The sequence below is a fragment of the Numida meleagris genome, chromosome 13, assembly GCF_002078875.1.
Source record: "Numida meleagris isolate 19003 breed g44 Domestic line chromosome 13, NumMel1.0, whole genome shotgun sequence".
Lineage (NCBI taxonomy): Eukaryota > Metazoa > Chordata > Aves > Galliformes > Numididae > Numida > Numida meleagris.
In genome coordinates, this window is record NC_034421.1 from 11514263 (window position 1) to 11534183 (window position 19921).

The window sequence follows — 19921 nt, forward strand, 5'->3', positions numbered from 1 at the left end:
ATCCACCATATCTCTGGGCAACCTGTGCCAGTGCTTCCCTACCGTTATCATAAAAAAACTTTTTCCTTATATCTAATCTTAATCTCCCCTCTTTCAGTTAGAAACCATTTTCACTTATTCTATCACAACAGACCCTGCTAAAAAGTATGTCCTCTTCTTTCTAATAGCAACCCTTTAGATTCTTAAAGACTGCTATCAGGTCTCCCCAAAACCTTCTCTGCGCTGAACAGCCCTAAGTGTCTCGGTTTGCCCTCACAGGGGAGGTGGTCCATCTTTTGGATTGTTTTTGTGGCCCTCCTCTGGACATGCCCCAGCAAATCCACGTCTCTCCTGTACTGAGGACTTCACATCAGGACACAGTATTCCAGGTGATGTCTCACCAGCGCAGGGCAGAGGGGCAGGATCACCTCCCTCAACCTCCTGCCCATGCCTCTTTTGGTGCAGCCCAGGATACGGTTGGCTTTCTGGGATGCAAGTGCACATGGCTAGCTCATGTCCAGCTTGCCATCCATCAGTAACCCCAAGTACTTTTTGGCAGGGCTGTGCTCTATTCTTACATCCCCCAGTTTGTACTGACAGTGAAGGCTGCCACAACCCTGGTGCAAGACCTTACATTAAGCTTTGTTGAACCACATGAGGTTCTTCTTGGCTCACTGTTTTAGACTGCCTAGGTCTCTCCGGATGGCATCCCAACCCTTGTGCACATCAACTGCACCACACAGCTTAGTGTCATCTGCAAAGTTGCTGAGAACACACTTGATCCCACTGTCAACAGCACTGATGATAGTACTGATCTCTCAGGGACACCACCTGTCACTAACCTCCACCCAGATACGGATCCATTGACCACTACTCTCTGCGTACAATCTTGCAGCCAGTTCCTCATCCACTGAACATGTCCACTAATGCAATTAAGCCATCACAGATGGTCACCAGGATAGTCAAGCAATACTTTCCCTTGGTGAAGCCATGCTGGCTGGCTCGTATCACCTCCCCCCTCTTCTTCATGCCTCAGCAGAGCTTTCAGGAGGATCCACCCTCTGATCTTCCCTGGAAGAGCATCCCTGTACATGTTCTGAAAGAGGTAAGCTGCCGCTGACTACCAGTGATTACCACTGCTTGAGTTAATCAAATTCAGACATTAAATGAAATATTGCTGAAAGGAATAAGTCCCGCATGTCTTTTTTTCCCCCCCTCTCCCTTTTTTATTCTCCTGAACCACGACTGCTGCTTTTTCCTATAACAATACTTGTCTTCCAAAGTCTCTGCTTCCACCTTTTGCTAAAACCATATGAGACCAATGGCTCTCTGAGGGCATTTGATGCACTATCCAAACTTGACCCTTTTCATCAGCTGCTGACATTATTCTGTTCTTCTAAGCAAAGTTCCAAGTACATGTACAAGCTGTTTACGCCAACTGCCAATTCCCCAGCCAACTCCTATTATACTTAACAGCAAAACCAAAACACAACATGTGATATTTTACACTTGGAAATTGCTAAAATATCCATTTGCTAATCAAAAAATCTCTACTGTCCTTCAAGTATCTGATACAAATACGGCTGATACAATCAGTCTACCAAGTTATTCAATATCCCTGTTTAGACTAACATACAGGGAAAGAACACAGAAATTGTTTAAACAGATCTTCCGTTTTTAGTGTGTGGAACATTTTATTTTCTTCCAAACTTAAAGTTTCTATTAGAAGAATCACATAAGCTCTTGGGACCATGTTAAAATCTATCTGCTGTTGAAAATGAAGCTATCTGATTCTGTCAAGCAGAAAGCCAACAGTTCTTCAGCTGCACTGACATTCAACTTTTTTTTAAACATACAATCCAGTGGCATACTCGGGGAAAAAAAAAGTCCACTGTTTTAATGGCAGCAAATGTAGAGATAACCAAGATAAATGATTATACTGCAGCTGACTGAGCGCTTCCAGACAGAAGGACCTCAAGCAAAAACCTAGGAAGCATATTTGGGAAACAATCTGTAGTTCTAGAATAATCATGGCATTCACACTGCAGGGCAATGGGTCTTACATTATTTCAAGTACAATACATCAGCAAACATAGGTTTCTAAGCATGTGGTCAGCACTTACTCTTTGGTTTGACTGACTCCAAACTTTGTCTTTTGCTGTCAGAGCTGCGCACTGATTCATCTGCTGCTTTAGTATTTCACTGACTAAAGAACAGCATGTTTTCGTTGTGATCTATTTGGAACGCTCCCTCAAAGATGGCTCCTGCCTTCCTTTCTCGCATTGCCCCACAACATCCCTTTACTACCTCAGCAACCATAAGGTACTTGTCATCACCTTCAAGGGCTCACTTCAGCTTATTCCTACCCTGCCTACTACTGTGAGCTATCAAGAGATCAGTTTCTTCTTCACATTACTCGGACTGTTATCTCCTAACTGCACTGTACTCAAAATGCCATCAGTGTTTTCTCCTATAATTTGCTGGTACCAGGTAAGAACTTCATGTAAATTCTCTCTCAGTTCATAAAACCTTCTCACCCCAGAATGTCGCACAAAAACGTTGGTACCTGACTGGTAGATTAACTGACTGCTAAGTAGCATGACTACCAATATCGCTGTCCCTCTGCAAGTCAGTCGTGCATTTGTACCCATCTAGTTTGTAGCTTAGAATCAAGTATGGTACAAGGAAATAATCACCTATGACCATAATATTAAAGAACAAACACATGCAGATGTGTAAATACATGTTAAATACAGATAGCACCATTTTTTCAGGAATGCATGAAGGCAAGGATTTTTACTGTAAACTCTTTGCTCTCTTCTACATCCTCAGTAAGCATCAGTTCCCACTTTGACTCAACTGCTGCTAAACATATTTGTCTCCTGATAGTCAATAAAGAGTGTGATCTACCATTCAGTGAATAACAAAAATTCATTTCCATAGATGACACATGTATGGTAGAAAGAGGGACAAGAGTGGGAAAAAAACAAAGTTAAGGAATGCTTCAATGGCCGAACTTCCCCTTGGCTCTTACAGAAATCTAAGGATTTGTCATCATCAATACATATCATGGCACAAAGCACAGATGTTCAACCTGAATCTTCCCTAGTGCAACCTGAGGCCATTTCCTCTAGTCCTATCACCAGTTAGGTGGGAATTTTCACTGTTGGCTTCTTTGAGAATAATCACTCCCATGATCAGGCTACTTCAGTTATCCTTCACTACTTCACTTTTGAATTTCTCTATCATCGCTTAATAAGAAGAGCACAGTCATTTGGAAGGCATCGTTAGAAATCGCTTGGTCCAAATGCTTGACCATTTCAGGCCTAAACAAAAGTACACAACTGAGGGCGTTATTCAAGTGTCACCTGAACGCTGACAAGCTTGGGGCATCAACCACCTCTAGGAAGACTATTCCAGTGTTTGATCACCCTCACAGTAAGTAAATTTTTCCAAACATCCAGTTTGAACCTCTCCAGGTGCAGCTTTGTGTTGTTCCCTTGAGACCTGTTATCCATTCCCAGGGAGCAGAGCCTGACACTTCCCTCTCTAACTTTCCCTCCTCAGGAAGCTGCAGAGCAATGAGGTTGCCTCTCGGTTTTCCAGGAGATGAGTGAGAGAAGTCTTATGCTTATAAGAAGTTTATCAGTTTGGGAAATTCTATACGAAATGTAATCATTCCCTTGGGGGGTACATTCATTTGCAAATACAGACCAGCAACAGCAAAATACATCTTTCCTTGCAAATCAGGAGCAGACTGACTTTTAATCAATATCCATTCTTAATGAATGCTACTGATATACTGAAGCAATGCCATGATAGATAATCATCCATTTCATAGAAGATTTTTGCCAACGCTTGGGATACGACCAGTCTCATTCAGCATCAGTTCATGGCTGTCTTGTTGACATCAACAGGTGTAAGACAGGATCTCAGAAAAGTACCTGTATTCTAGAATGGTGCAGACGAGCCACCTGCTTGTCACTGCTACTGAACAGGTTAGGGTTGTGCAGAGATGGCAGATAGCCATGTAATTTTACTGCCAAATTTGGTCAAACGAACTTCTCTTTATTGCTGTAGTCAGGCTACTCTGAGTACTATACCAAAGGAAGCTATGACTTCTTCTTGACCCCAATTATCACATTCATTATTCATCAAAGTACACTTTTCATTTGCTTCCCTGGAGAACAGCAGAGTATCACTATAAGGATCTTTCAATACAGCTTCACCCCCTTAACATACAGAAGGTTTGTCGACAAGTAACAGCTACTCATTCCTCTGAGTAAGGTTCACATTAATAGGACTGGATGGTGAATCACGAGACGGTATTAAATCATATCTCTTGCCTGTACACATACATCATTTAAGGCCCACCCTAAGCCAATAGTATTCGTGCAGAAACTAACATAGGATACATCTCCAAAGTGAGCAGGATATTTTGGTTAAATAACCTACTCAAATGCCAAAACAATAAAGACCCTACACATCTTTAAAAGTATCAGAAGGAACTGCAGTTCAGAACTGGCAAGCTTCATATTTTCTGGAAATAAAATACCAAAACTTGAAGGCATTGGATGTAATATAAGCTATAATTCATTTCAATTCAAGATGCCAACAAGAGGTTTTAAGTACACTGTAGTTTAGCCAAGAAATATAATCTAGGAGCATTTGAAGCAAGCAGGATTTGGCTGAAAGAATAAGACACAATTGATAAGAAGTTTGCTTCCAAATCTAGGTATCACAAAGTTACAGCTTCTTCAGATTTATTGCTACTCTATATCTGAACACAATTCAGTCTTGTAGGTCCTAATGCAACTGTTTGAGGAGACACTTTATCCCATTTTCAGCCACCAGTCCTAAACTCAGTCTGGCTTACAGACAGCTGCTGCATATGGCCTAGCAACCCTCCTAAGGTATTCCTTATCTCTTCTGTTGCTTGTCTGAGGGTCTGTGGCTGAGGCCAGGTCAATGGGAGTGGAATTGCCCTGGTACTCAGCACAGGGACACAACTAAACCACTTTATGCAAATGAGATAACTTCCCTGGATCAAGCTTTCACTCAACTTCTCGGCAATATAGGAAACTGAACCTCATCACGTGTCTTCTCCCCATCCCTAAGATCCATTAGACAATATCCTACTTATTCACTACTGAGTATTATATATATATATAAAATTATATCCTACATATTCATTGTGTAGTCTTGTCCTAAATCAGCATTCTCCAAAACAGGCAATTTTCTACAGAAATCAACCAGTGGATACTGAATTCACATGAATACTCCATCTTTGAAGCTCTCTCACAGTGACGTCCTCGAGACAAGGCTAAACCTATGGAGATTGTGGTACCTGGTCAGAGTAACAGATGAGGACATAATAAGGATAGAACATATGGAAAAGCACAACAGTGTTGTATCGGTGCCAGATGATAACAGCCCTCCATATCATCCACTCATCAAGTTTTTTGCTTTCTGGTTAAGTCTTTTTCATGTTAGAAAGGACGAAGGAATTATGGTCTTTATAATCCCATCTTCATTTAGGTTTTAATCAAACACTGTGTGTGCCTTTGGAGCATACCAGCAAAGGACTGGTACGGTTTTGAGCTGAGAAGGAGGCCAAAAGAGGATTATTTCTACTTTTATTTTTTTTTTTAGCTGATTTTAGCTGATATCAAGACTCTTAGTTGGATATGACTAAGACTCTACTGCTGCAAGAAAGACAATGAAGAGCATTTAAGAACTGATATTTGACCAATCCTCCTTCAGTACAATAAAGAAGGATTGGACAAGAAAAATGATAATTCTTAAGCTCTCTGACTGCGAGCAACTTACCTTTTCTCAAGTTTTTTCAATACTGGTCTACCCCTAACTGGGAGAAATACAATGCATGGTACTGTTTAAAAAAAAGCAAAACACTGAAAGGTTTATTACAGAATGCTGGTAACAAATGAAGGCAAGAAATGTAACATTCACTTACAAATCTTGACTTACATTGCTCAAACAGGAACCGTACTGTTGTGCTGCTCCCACAGATGTAACTTTGGCACACCCTGATTGCAAATGCTATTGCTAGATCATCTCTCTAGAAACAGCTATGCAGCACTAGCACAGAGCTGTCAGATTTCAGACTGGTTTATGAGTTAACTGGGACTAGAGAATTCCTATAGAACTTATTTTCAAAGTTTATTTTTATTACTTGTTGATGTTTTTCTAATGATAGGTCTCCTTCAGATTCTGCTTCCAAAAATGTTTCATGTAATCTAGCACTACTGCATACAGGGGAAGTTAACCATCTTTGCTGTAGGCTACTGATCAATTTGGCTACTTGTAATACTAGAAAAATAACTGAGCTTTCTGAATTGTTATTCCCTTCAGTTCAGTTCTGATTAACTCTTTAAAATCATACAAACAGTTCTCCATGGGACTAATTCCTGGTGAAGCCATGCAAACAAGCCACATTTGCCACTACCACAGCTCAGATGCTACCTGCTGTAATCCATCTTCTCTAGTGAGTCTGTGGGAATATCACTTTCCCTTGGAGTTTCCACCAAAGCTCATCTGCAACTGATCGTGGGCATAAACTATTTGTGCAATTTTAATGCAAATAAGCACTTAAAACAATTCACAAGCAAAATATACAAAAACATAGGAGAAGATGCACATAACCTGTACAATGCATTAATTTTACATCCAAGCTAAGGACCACTTCTTTATTGAAAGTCAACAGACTGTGCTGATCTACCCCAGCAGAAGATCTGACCCTTTTTTTCTCTCCCATTAAAATTTATGTCAGCATTGCACATCGGAACAAAGCCCCCAAGCTCACAGCTGAAGACACCTGTGTGGTTTCTGTGCTGTAGACAAACATATATGTTTATTTTAAAGAGAAGCTCCTTAGAGACATGCCCTACTGAACCATCTAGCAATAAACACTATAGAGGGGAGAAGCAGAAAAAGGTCTTTTTTTTTTTCCTCCTCCCTCCCCCATGATTTTCTGGAAAGTTAATTACAAGCAGTATGACCTTGGCATTTCTTTCTTTAAAAAAATAAAAAATTGGTTTAAGGAAGTTTCTCTTTAAGTTTATATTTGCCAACGTTTATGGAATAAACAAGTCAAAATTGGAAAGACTGAAATCCCTGACTGACGTTTACGTCTTTCACAACTCATGCTCACATGAATAGGTGAGAGGGAGAAAGCGTCTCGTTCAGCCCTTGCTGAAAACACGAGACATTTCTGTTCCACGCTAAAAGCTGAAAACGGTTTTGTGAAACAACACTTAAACTGGGACACCAGTTCTGTAAGAGTTAATGATGCACACTTTTGAGGAACTATGAGCATTACACTTTCTTTCCTTTGAATTCAGTCCTTCATGTACGTAAGGGGTGGTTTAGTTTGTGTTAAAATGATATTCAACATTATTTCAATGGCATACCTGCATACTAAACCAACCACATTGCGTTAACAGTACTTCAAGGGCCTCAGATGTCCATATCACAAACAGCTGTGGATGATCTGCAGCTCTATAACTGTATACTGGGACAGCTGAAAAGCTTTGAGACCACTACATTCTCATGGTCTTCCTTAAACATTTTTAACAGGTGACATTCTTCGATAATGAAGGTCACCAAAGGCCTTTTAGGATGTGTTCATCATTAGTCTCTGGAAATACTTTTTCAAGACAAAGCAAAGAGAGGCTCTGTCAAAGTAAAGGCAGCTTGAGCCCTGCCCTCCTCAGCTGATGCTTTGGGGGTAATGTAAACTTATACACAAAAGTAACTGAAGTTAATTCACACTTTATCTGTCATCAGTAAGAGTTCACCAGAGGCTGCTTCAGTAATAAATAAAATCAGTTAATACATATTTCTAATTTTTATTTTACCATTCGCAGCTCAATAGCATTGCTTACATATAAAATACGTAACATGAGTTTATAGAACGCATGATGAAATCAGCCTAGCCCATATATTATAAACTAGAAATTATCGTCAGTTAAAAACTGCCGAGACCATCAAGTATTTTTAATGGAAGAGCATTTACTCAAACAAAATAAAGGACTGTTGTGCAAATACTAGACGACTAATTACACAATGTACCTTTACAAAATTACATAATATGGGTGCATCTTGTTTCTCTGTGTTCTGTTTGAAAAATAAATTGTTTAATAACCCACCAAAGCTATCTGTAAACCAAGGAAACAATAGAGCAGATGTTGACTGTTGTCTTGTGCCTCACAGACATAATTAAACACAATGAAACACTCATGCACCCAAATAATAGAGGACAAACAAATACAAAAATGGTACTCTATAAAACATCACCCTCCTCCGCTGGGCACCTGCCTTATATTAATCCATGACATTTAAACCAGCGATGAAAATGGAAAAGAAAATATTTATCTCTCATCAGACTACACCAACTACAAAGAATTCCCTTCTGTTGTAGCTCTAACTTCCCTAAAACTGATTCCCACAACGCTGGCTTTCAGGAATCCAGGAGAGAACCGCGTTCCCTATTGTAGCGAAGCTAGGATAGGGCAGTCACATTTCCTTTAAGCAAAAGCTACATGAATCAACGACTCTGAATGATCCAAAAAGACTGAAAACACTGTGCCTGCTGTGTAATACAATATCTTAAGATTCCCCTGGAAAGCTAGTTCCCCTTTAACTGCATAACACTATTCCTGTAATTATTTTCTGTTTTTTTTTTTTTTTTTCTCTCCATGCTCTTTTGTGAAACACTAATGGAAAGACTAGATGGCATAAACGTAAAAGTAAGTGGTTATTTTCCAGGATAGCTTCCCACAACATTGTTTAACACTATTTTATACCAAAATTTTGAGGAGGAGTTGTTTGGCTTTGTTTTTAAACATCCACCTTAATCTATATGTCTATCAACTCTAGAGACATTTCTTCTCTAGTAATATCAACACTGATCTGCTATTTGACAATAATCATTACGTGAATAAACACAAAACCGAGTACACATTTCTGCAGTTGCCGTTAGGAAACAAAGTTTTGTGATAAAAGAACTTTAAAATTAATACTCGTATTCACAGCAAAATAACATTGAGGCATATTTTTACTAATAAGAAAAATTACCCCAATTGTAAAATAAAACAAATGCTTCAGTGTTATTACTTTTTTTTTTAATTTTAAATAACAGGTACCAAACTGCTTTGTTTACTACAAATGCATATTTTGTCTTTACATTTTACTTAGTTCTGTCTACAAAAGAAGGCAATATAATGTGATCTGCATCTCTTTATGCTAATAAAACCAGGCTAAACTCCACAGACAACACCATAAAGCATAAATACCAAATGGAAAACAAATGGAAGCGTAATGCCACTGTGAAGCAAACCAATCAACCCTGAAACAGCTGAGATAGATCTCATCCAGTCCTCATTCATTCATTCTTTATAGAAAAGAAATGAAAATATTCCTGAGTGAATCAGATTAAACAAACAAACAAAAAACCCTCAGCAGCTCTGGAAGATTGTAAAGCTCTAAATTCTTTTGATTTATGAAGGCAGCATCTACTGCACTGAGCAAAACAACTCAGCATGCCGGGACCCTTTTCCCTGAAATTCCTTTATTAACACAACCTGGCTCTGCCAGTGAACAAAAGCAGTGGTGCGGTGTGTATAAATCATTAATACTGTGCTGTGCAATGGCTGAATTTCCTGTGTGAGTTGGAAAGCCTTCCTGCACAACAGGGATTTTGGGCTTGGAATTGGCTGCTATGAAATGTACTTCATCATTCTCTGTGTTTGACGCTTCCCAATAGCTTTCTACTTTTCCTTTCACTTTTCTCCCCCAAGCCCAGCAACTGCAATAGAAATTTATTGGATTTCATGTCTGCAAAGAAAGGAAGAGAAGAAAGAAAGAAAGAAGCAGGCAAGCCCATTCAAAAACAGGCTGCATTCAAATAAAATCTACTGCAAATGAACAAAATTAAAATGTTTGAAATGTTTAATTCCCTGAAAAGAAAACAACTGAAAATGTGGTTAGCCTTAAAAAAAATAATTAAAAAAATCAGCGATCACTGAAAAGGCAACAAGTACTCCCTCAATGAAGTTATTTTCCAGCGGAACATTTAAGAGCAGGCAGAAAGAAGGGCAACGTCTACGCACAGAGAATTCCTCAAGTTAACCATATCAGTGCTTTTACTTTGGGTGTACCAAAACTCTTTCTGAAAAGCAACAGGTAATTTTGTGTGCCTGTGGAAAACTCGTTATTCCAAGGGGAGATGGAGGAGATGGCAGCAAGAGGAGGAAAAAAAAAAAAGGCAAAAAAACCCCAACAACATAAAAACCCACCACCACCAAAAAGCAACAAACTCTTGGAATTGTAATTGCAGGATTTCCTGTATTTTTGTAGACTCAGACTGAATTTGGAGGGGAGTATCAAAACTACTCATCTAGCCTGCAAAGTACACGTGATCCAACAACAAAAAAGTTGGACGTTTTTTCAAACTTTATTTGTTGGAAATGAAATAGCAAGTTGTCTGTGTACAATACTCTGCACTAAAATATTCCCCGTAGGGTCACTCTTAGAAAAAAATCGAAGAAAAAAATGACAAAATCGCAAAGAGAGCAATGCTGAAAAAGCAGCCTCCCAGCACACACTCCCCATCAGGAAAAAAAATGAGGCACCGTATGAAGGTAACTGAGGATACAATCAGTCTTCTGGCTAGGCCAGAGCACGATTCCCTATATATCAAGCATCAGCACCACAGAGAAAAAAGTTTACTGCCATCGGAACGGTCAATATTTAAGACACTTGGAATGCAGTTTTGCAAATCCAAATGTGCTAAAGTCAGAATGGGGAAACATTCCAGAGTGCCATTTTGCACTTCTGCTGCTATCCAGCAGACTAAAGATTACAAGGGTAAGCCTGCAATGCATGCAGAAGTCCCTCTGCATTACACAATAATGACATTCTGAACGGAAATAAATGAAGCCCCTGCAGTGCTATTCTGTCAGCTTTTGAAAGTAAATAACTTAGCTTCTGACAAGAGAGACATTTTTTTCCTCCTCCTGCCACAGAGCATTAATTGAGCTATGCAGCCATGTAACATCCCAGAGAGGACGACTAATACATGACAAGGAAAAAAGCTTAAGAAAGAATGGGACACTCATGGAATGTATAGGCTGACTTCTTTTTTGCCCCCACATTTTCTCCTTCGCTTCTGCTTTAATAAGACTGTAATCTCTGGGAAACTTTGAACAGTTTTGTTATCGTCTTCCTCCATAATTCCAACTGAAACATTTCATATGAGTATTTTAAATTCACACCGTCTTACAAAAGACAATGCTGTTATGAAAATGACCATTTTACAACTTATTACCACTCCTTGGTTTAAAGAGAAGAAACTTCCATGCCCATAGTCAACACCTGTAACTACGTAATTTTAAGAATGCTTACTTGCCACTGTAGAGAAAAATGAAAATAGCTATTAAAGAACAGGTGATCAGAAGCAAAACCAAAGCAGCAGCCTTCCAAACTACATAACAATAATAATAAATGTTACTGTAATTCAATGGGAGGTTGAGGAAAGGCATATTGTAACTAAAAGCATATACACACCTCATACAAACATATGAGATACTGTTAAACTCATGTAATTATAAAACAAAGCATATTCAGGATGTTACAGATGGGGAGACCAACAATTTTTAGAATATTTAGATTTAAAAGGTCAGAAGTTAAATTTAATAATGGTCTAAGATGAAAGCACTTGCATTCTTATTCATGAGAAATACTTAACACGTTCAGATGCTGTTGTGAAGTAGCACAGACTCTCCCTTCCACATCGGGAGGAGGCAGGGGGAGAACCAGTGAACAAAAAATAATTCACTGAACGCTTTAGCTCTTACTACAGTATCTAATTTTGATTCTGCGTGTGTTCAACACAACGAGAAAGAGCAGGATCAAAACACAGCGAGATCTCGCCACAGCTGGAGCCTGCTATAGTGCAAAAGACCAAAGGCCCAGCTACAACTAGGCAGGGCACTATAGACATTAGATATGCTATTTTCTCTAATTAAATTCACTGGGCTGCAGCACTGACAGAGCAGGAAGAGAAACAAAATGTAACAGGAGCCAATGGTGCTGCACTGGGCAACCCAGGGGGAAAGGAGCAACGACAGCAGAAGAATGACAGGAGTTCCTCTGGAGAGCCCTTGTACCACACATCACACTTTAGAACTGATAAATCAATCACATATACACCTTTAAAAGGCAGAAAAGCTTGAAGGATTCTTGGAGGGTGTTGACTTCTCCTTTCCACTAACATTATTATAACCCTATAAAGCAAGGCGATAAATTCCAGTGCCACAAGTTACCACTTGCTGTCACTTATACCACCTACTAAAAAACATCAAAAATATTTCAAACAGAATGAATATTAACGCGATGATAGCATTCATTTACCAGATCCAGAAATTTACACATTGTTAAAAAAAAAACAAAACAAAAAAAACTTCATGGTATTGCATGGCTCCTGGTCAACAAATCAAACTGAGTGAAGCACCTACTAGTTGCTATGAGAAAAGCCCCATTTAGACCACCAAAGCACGCTTCCCTTGATATGAACCACCACCACACTTTCTTCTTTCCCCCCAGAAAACAACCACCAGACACACGCTCAGCTGATAGCAACCAAGAGTGACAACTTACGAGCAGCTGACGCCACAAACAGCCCAGTCACCGCTTCGCAGCCCGTTCCAAGAGCCCCGCTACAGAGCGGGGATGGCAGCCAGAACCATTCCTCTGCCTCTGCCACGTGGGAGCTCCTTCCCAACTGCTCTTGCAGTTGTATTCCAAAGCAGCAAGCAACCTCCTCAGCCGGTACCTTTTGTCCTCTAGTTTTTAAAGAGGTGGGTACTTAACTAAAGCGCTTCCTCTTTCTGTAGTGAGGAGAGTGACCTTGTCTGACAATGCCCAAACTAGCTCTTGTTCAGAATGAGAACACAGCACTTGCTCTCAGCCACTTCTCATTAGCCTCTGGGAAACGAGGGAACGGCTCTTGTGAGACTGAAGATATGAAAACATGGAGATCTCTTGAATCAGAGGAGCCTCCCCGCACGCATGCCGGCTTGGAAGTTGGTCGGTAAAATCCAAACAATCTCATTTACTCTAATTAAGACAAACAGCACACCAAGACAATTTGACTCCTGCATTAACAGTGCTTTGAGATGCCACAGCTCCTCTCCCACCTTTTGAGGTCTGTTTCATTCAAACACTGAAATTCCTGAAGAATGCCACAGTGCCCCCTTAGGTGCAGACGCATCCACACGAGGTTGTTTCTAGCACGATAATAATACCTCTCGCTGTTGTTGTTTTAACAGACCGTCATTCCTCTGACAAAGTACAGATTTTTACCCTACACATATGAATAAACAAGCACGACGTTTCTCTTGGGGCAGCGACACTTGTTAAATGAATCAGAAAGCCCTGAAAAGATCGCCTACCCCCAGCCCATCAGCTACTGGACAATTATTCAAGGCCCAGCTGTAAGAAAAACAGATGGTGAGTGAGCATTAGTAATGTGGACTACTTTTCACTCATGCAGTCATAAGCAGAGGTTGTATGTTCTCACATGAAAATTGCCATGAAATAGCAGACTGAAGAAAAAAAAACGTGCAAGGACTCCAATTTGTAAGCTAACAGATGCCTTAAATTTTCACAAACTAAAGACAGATTAACTGATTTTACAGGAGAGATCAAGGAAGCAAGCAATATAAACGGAGTAGGTGAAGAAAAGCAGCATTTGCATGACGCGTTTGAACGGTGACATCATAAACCATCAAGTTGCTGCATGCAGCTAACACAGCTGGTCCTTTAAGGCTCACTAAAGTATGACATGGCAAGGTGTGCGCACGGAACTCTAACTGCCATGGTGGCATTCAGCAGTCGATGCGCCCGTCTCTGTAAAAATGGTAAACTCTATCCAGAAATTGTTCATCCATTTTAATTCTTGATGCAATTTCAGCACAAAGATAATCTGTTCTAATCCTTTTTCCATTATTGACACTATTGACTACATCAATTGAAAATGCTATCAAATAAATCAACATTGAATTAAGCCATGAAGAAAGAATGTGATAAGAAGTCCTTCAGATTCCTATAAATCATCAGATCCAGAAGCATGACATGAGTAACTGAGTGGGGAATTCAGCTTTTCTCTACAGTCATAATGCTTAAGGCCCAAATAAAATTACACTAATTTACCATGTAAGCACTAATGGAATAACTGGGGTAGAGATGGAGACTTTGTTGGGTTTCGTTTTGTTTTCATGGTGGATTTTTTTCATCATTGATATGAGAGCTGTACCGTGAACTACTTTCTTGTTAAAGACAGAAAAGGTTGATATTGAAGTTTCAGTTCAATTGTTTTCGATCTATGAACGTCCACTATGAGCAATTGCTCCATTTAAAAGGAATTACCCTTTGTACAAACCGCTTCACTATTTAAAATAAACCACATGTATCATCATTAAACAGAGAAAAAAAATTACCATTTTTAAAATAACGACAGCTGCCCTGCACACTGATACCGAATATTGTGGGATGTTTCCAAAAACATAGGTTATTGTTACTCTATACAGAAAATACCAATGAAATAACCCTATTTCCTGGTAAACATATGTCATAGGGAAATACAAGTTAACAGAGCTACGCCTCCATTAATATACCCTAAATCTCAATTTACAGGCAAAGTTTTGCTGCAAAAATTCCTTTGCGCTAGCATTTGATATAAGCTCGAGATCAGTGCAAGAATCCTTCCTTTCACTGGTGTGTCTCATTAAAGATGAGATGAGAAAATGGATCAATTTAACAGTTGCTAACACTGTACAGTATTATAAAATTCTAGGGTGCACCAGAAATCCGAGTTCCTTTTCTCTGGGTCTTTAAATATTGGCACTAGGTAAAATTCTAAGCCAAATGCACCTATACTTTTCCCAGTTCTCCCTGCCTTTAAAATGACAGGAAAAATATCCAAATTTTATTCTCCTCCTGTTCATTGCTGCCACTGATACAGTCATTTCAGCGTTAATATGGTTTAAAAAGTCTTAGGTTTCTAAAGTTGGACTTCAAGATGCTTCCAGGTTATTTCAGACAATTTTAAGTAGCTTAAGTAAGTCAGAAACATCCTTCAGGTTTTATTGGCTTTTTCAAATGAATATTTTATTGGCAGTTAACTCGGAATGTGAACTAGGCCTCGATACTTCATTTATTTTCAACTTCATTATCAACAGTTAAGCTCTGAATGCCTTGAGTGAACTGCTCTTAAAAAAAAAAATCAGTTCTCACACATCTCTTAAAACATGCAGGTGTGTAATCCGGAAGGTATCAGAGCAAACACAGATTTTAACCAGACAAAGTAATAAAGCACTTCTGTGGGTACACTGTGGAGAAGAGTTTATTCATTCATACTAAACAGACTGCCACAGTAGTGTTAGTTCAGCAAATAAATAATGGCCAATGTAAAACAACCACCAACACATTCATCTTTCTCCCCTCTCATACGATTAATACATCTCCCCAGAAAACAGCCATCCTTGTGGCAACATACATGTGTACTGTGAGAAGGACTGGTGTGTGCCCATCTTGATATAAGAATGTAATGCCTCAGCCTTGCGTGAAAGACCTATCTCCAATGACAAAACTGAAACAGACCAAAACACAAATTTTGCAGATGCACTCAAAAACAGAACCTGCGCGAATGCCTGTTTTCTAAATAGACAACAGAGGTTAACAAGAGAGAACCCTGTTGAAATAAAGGTGCCTGAATTCATTTTAACTGAGGTGCAAGCGAGCAGACATGTCTGAAGTGTAATTTGGGGAGAAAAAAAAAATATGAAAACTGAACAGGTTTCACAGAAGGTCTATGTACTGCTGCTGATGGGGCCCACAGGCGGAGGGGAATCACTGATTACAAAGTTGCCAGACAAAGCTGCTAGGTTACCAGTAGTTAAGATCAATAGGTAACTTCATACCAGTGAGAAAAACACTCTCGCTGAAACAGTTATATGTTCACTATAGGTACAAAACCTAGAGTGATATTTGTGTGCTTGCTAGAAAATGAGCAGGGGCAGGGAAAAATAGATGGTCATGGTAAAAGTTGATTAATGTTTTTCCAAAAATACAAAACGCTTTTTATCCTTACCTCTTTAAAACCAGAACTGTGTAAGATGTCAGATTTAGGTCAAGTAACCTATAGTTCTGACGAAACACTTCATCAAATACATAAAATAACTGCGAAACACATGAAATAATAAACCACATCGGAGTTAAGATGATAATTATCTGACTTTCTAGGAACCCAGGAGAAGTGAATGCCAGTCAGCGATCACAAGGAGCAACAAGCACAGCATTCTGAACCCGGCACAATTATCAGCAGGAATTCAGGTGAATTCCTAACATGTCTAATTGTGATTAGTACAGGCTGAATGTTTCTAAACCAACAATGGGATTAAGCAGACCAGAAAGCCAGCACTTAAATAAAAAAAAATACTTTCAGCGTAGCAGTTAATCCACTTAAAGAGTTAAAAATTATCGTGTAGATATAGCACTTTGTAAAAGTGCATTAGCAATCACTTCTCATCTTTCTCTCAAATGGAATGGATGGAATTGAATTCACTATTTTAGAGGAATCATTATGGTCGCACAGTTTCTTAAACCTTAAAGCAGTACCACGCTAGAGATGTGTTTGCATAATGATACTGCAATAGCTCACAGAGGAAGATTATTACAGCACCCAACCTCATCCTTGGGTTATCTTGTATCAGCTCCTTGTGTGGCCATGTTGACCTCTCACCTTCATCCACGTTTTTTCCTTGCAAAAGCCGCATCAAACATTCCAACAGCGTTCGCATTGCTGTTTGGCAAACTCAGAGCAACAATCCCAGCAAAATACAGGAGCACATTTCGTATGCAACCAGTAAGCACAAGTCCCGCTGCATCATTAAAGCTGATCTATGCCATTTCCAAAATGTATCCAGAACACAGAACATACATTTTAATTACGGCAAAAAAAAATAAAAAATTCAAATATTCAATACATTACATTTATCTTCCGTAAATTTTAAACGCGGACATACCCCTCCCACATATATGTATATATGTGATAATCTTTTATTATGCACTCCAAGTAGTAAGTCAGAGATGGTTTATAGTGCACTACTGAAGAAAAAAAAGCTACAAAAGGGTTTATACCCTCCAAATACTGGAGTTCTGTTCTTCCAGCAGTATCAGAAAGCACAGATGGCGGAAAAACAAAAGCTTTAAATCTATTGCATTTAATCTTTAGGAAAAGACATACCGTAAAGAAATAATGCAAGAAAAAAAAAATCTTTCAGGCATTTGTAAATGCAGAAATAAAGTTAGAGACTGTCTCCCAGAAGTCAACATGCATATAAACTATTGTAATGGAAGTTGGAAGGGCTCACAGGCATTTCTTACAGTGAGAAAAAAAATATTTCTTTTCCTGAAGTTTCAACAGAAAGTAACAGAAAAAACAGGATTTATCATTTCTGCTTGCAAACGTATTTGTGTGCTGACTCTCCACACCTACCAGATGACTCTTTAACGGAGTCTGCCGGTAAGGAGAAGCAGCATACAATGAGGATCCCAAACTCCTACTTTAAATAATAATGTGGTATTATGACATCAAATAAATAGCGGGGTAACAGAGAGCTGTTAACAACTGGTAAGCAATTGGGGGAGGGGGAGGGGTGGGAATACTTAAAAAAAACAGAAGCAAATATGACATCAAATGATTTTTTTTTTTAATTTTTTAAAAATCTTTTAGAAATTGGTATCATTTTGCCGATTTCAAAACATCTTTCTAACCCCATTCCAGTCTACTTCGGTGACAGAAGTATTTTAATTCTGCACAGACATAGCTTTCTGCATTTTTTTTAATGACTAAAATCAGCTTGATTTCAATCAGCAGCGTGTTTCAACGCAGACTTAAAATTTCTGGCTTCAAAGAAGGCTTAAACAAAATTGCCATCGGGCACATTTACATTAGAAGTATAATTTATGCCTGCAAGTGGAAAAAAAAGAGCAGTCCTTTATGGCTGAAACTCTGCTACAGTATCCACGAGAAACGCAGTCAAAGTACCGTGTTAAATGCCTACGAACAGCATCAATAAAGACATTGCAAAAATATTAAAGATATGCAGAGGCTTGAGTCTCTATTAAAACATTTTCTGCTCCCTCTCCCCATCCCCAAGTGCAAGCACGATATTCGCTCCACACAGTGGGAGACATTTATACAGTCGATTCACACAAAAAATAGCTTCACGATTACAAATCCCCCGAACGATGCTGACAAAGCAGGCACTATAGGAAAAGAAAGTTGAGCAAACTTACCTGCTGTAAGTACATAAAAGTCAAGGCACAGGAGAGCTGGGGACACATGCCCACGTTCGGCAGTGCCACGCAGGTTGCACCCGTAAGGGGATGCTGCATGGTGTTGCTCTGAAGTCTACGTAGAACAAGTGAGGGGGCTTGCATGCAAGCACGTTTGCCCTATCTTGTCACTACAGTTTTTTTTCCTTCTGATTATTTAAGTAAGGAAACAGTCTTTCTTCACTGCCTTTCTCTCCCCCAGCGCTAGATCCCTACATTCATTTGTCAGCTAAGGCAACTTGGTAGATTTAAACTACGGATTTTTAACAGAGAGGAAAAAAAGAAGACACAGCCTGCAGCCTATTGATGAGCAAATGGAACTTCCTCAATGACAGAGAGCTGAAGCTTGTCTCACAACAGTAGCTGCTGACTAGTAGAGAGCGAGATTGACTCGGGGAGGCTCGGTCGGCTGGTGCTGATGCTGCACAGCTTCTCATTTGTCAAATGGGTCCTAGGGCAGGGTCTTTACCACTCACCAAAATTCAAATACTGCATTTTAAAAATCCCCGGAGAGGATAGGGAAGGAGAGAAAGTGAACACGCTGCATCGCAGGCAGCCATGAGATCTGGGCAATTAATGTCACTGCCCAGCTGGGACCAGGCGCCTGTTAGGATTCCACGCGCACGCAGACACACTCGCACACGTTTTTTTTTTTTTCTCCCAGGACCCACACCTGACACAAAAAGGGCTTTCCCCTTCCAGGAACAGAAGTGTGAGGCACAAAACGGGAAAGGGAGAGAACCTTGGCTAATCGAGGGGATTCCAGCCAATACACAGTACAATCAGTACACGAGCTTGTTTTTAAATACACGTTAATTTTATATCTACGTGTCATTTACCACCTATGAAAAGCATAACGGAGAAAGTGAACTATCGGTGTAACCACTGCAGCAGAATCACTGGGAATGAACAAAATGCTGTGGCACGCTGTCTCCCACCGAGGGGGAGGGGAGGGCAGCAGGCGTGGATAAAGACTGTATCTTAAAATTGGTCTAAAACCCATCTCATCTCAAATTACTAATTCATTTGACAGCCAGTCAATCTATTATAAAGGACTGCCCTATCGGGTTACATGGAAAAATTACATTTGCAACTTTCAGAATTTCATGTTTACTTTTTGCTTTGAGAGTGATACCTCCAATTAGTATTCTGCTCTTGCAGGTTTCCCCCCCCCCCCTTTATTTTATGGAGTAATAATTATTCATTAGTAGATCTAGTTAGTCTTTATGTAATAAAGTAGGATGTGACCTGCAAATCAAATAATTTATATTACAACTTGTCCTTGAAGTCCCATATTACAAGCCTCTCTTTTTTCCTCCTAGATACAAGTCGAGTAAAACAGAAAATACAACTATGTTTAATTAGAACATTAGAAATGAATGAAATATTAATTCTGCAGGAAAGAAGGTCAAACCTCAAAGCAAAACCCGAAGTTTTGAAGGAGTTCCTTTTAAAAAGACTCCGCAGAAGATTTTAAAATTACCTGTTACAGGAGATCCAACTCCCACAAAGCACATCTTAC

General features: G+C 39.5%; 1 protein-coding gene and 1 long non-coding RNA gene across 14 annotated transcripts in view; one reads left to right on the plus strand and one right to left on the minus strand.

Annotated features, from left to right (window-relative positions):
* RBFOX1 (RNA binding protein, fox-1 homolog 1) overlaps positions 1 to 19921 on the minus strand; it is a 372798-nt gene that overhangs the window by 249140 nt on the left and 103737 nt on the right. The gene's annotated exons all lie outside the window — the stretch shown is intronic.
* On the plus strand, positions 12718 to 16497 carry LOC110405885. Its single transcript, XR_002443164.1, has 3 exons — positions 12718 to 12857; positions 13329 to 13509; positions 16303 to 16497. It is a non-coding gene; the product is annotated as an uncharacterized LOC110405885 (long non-coding RNA).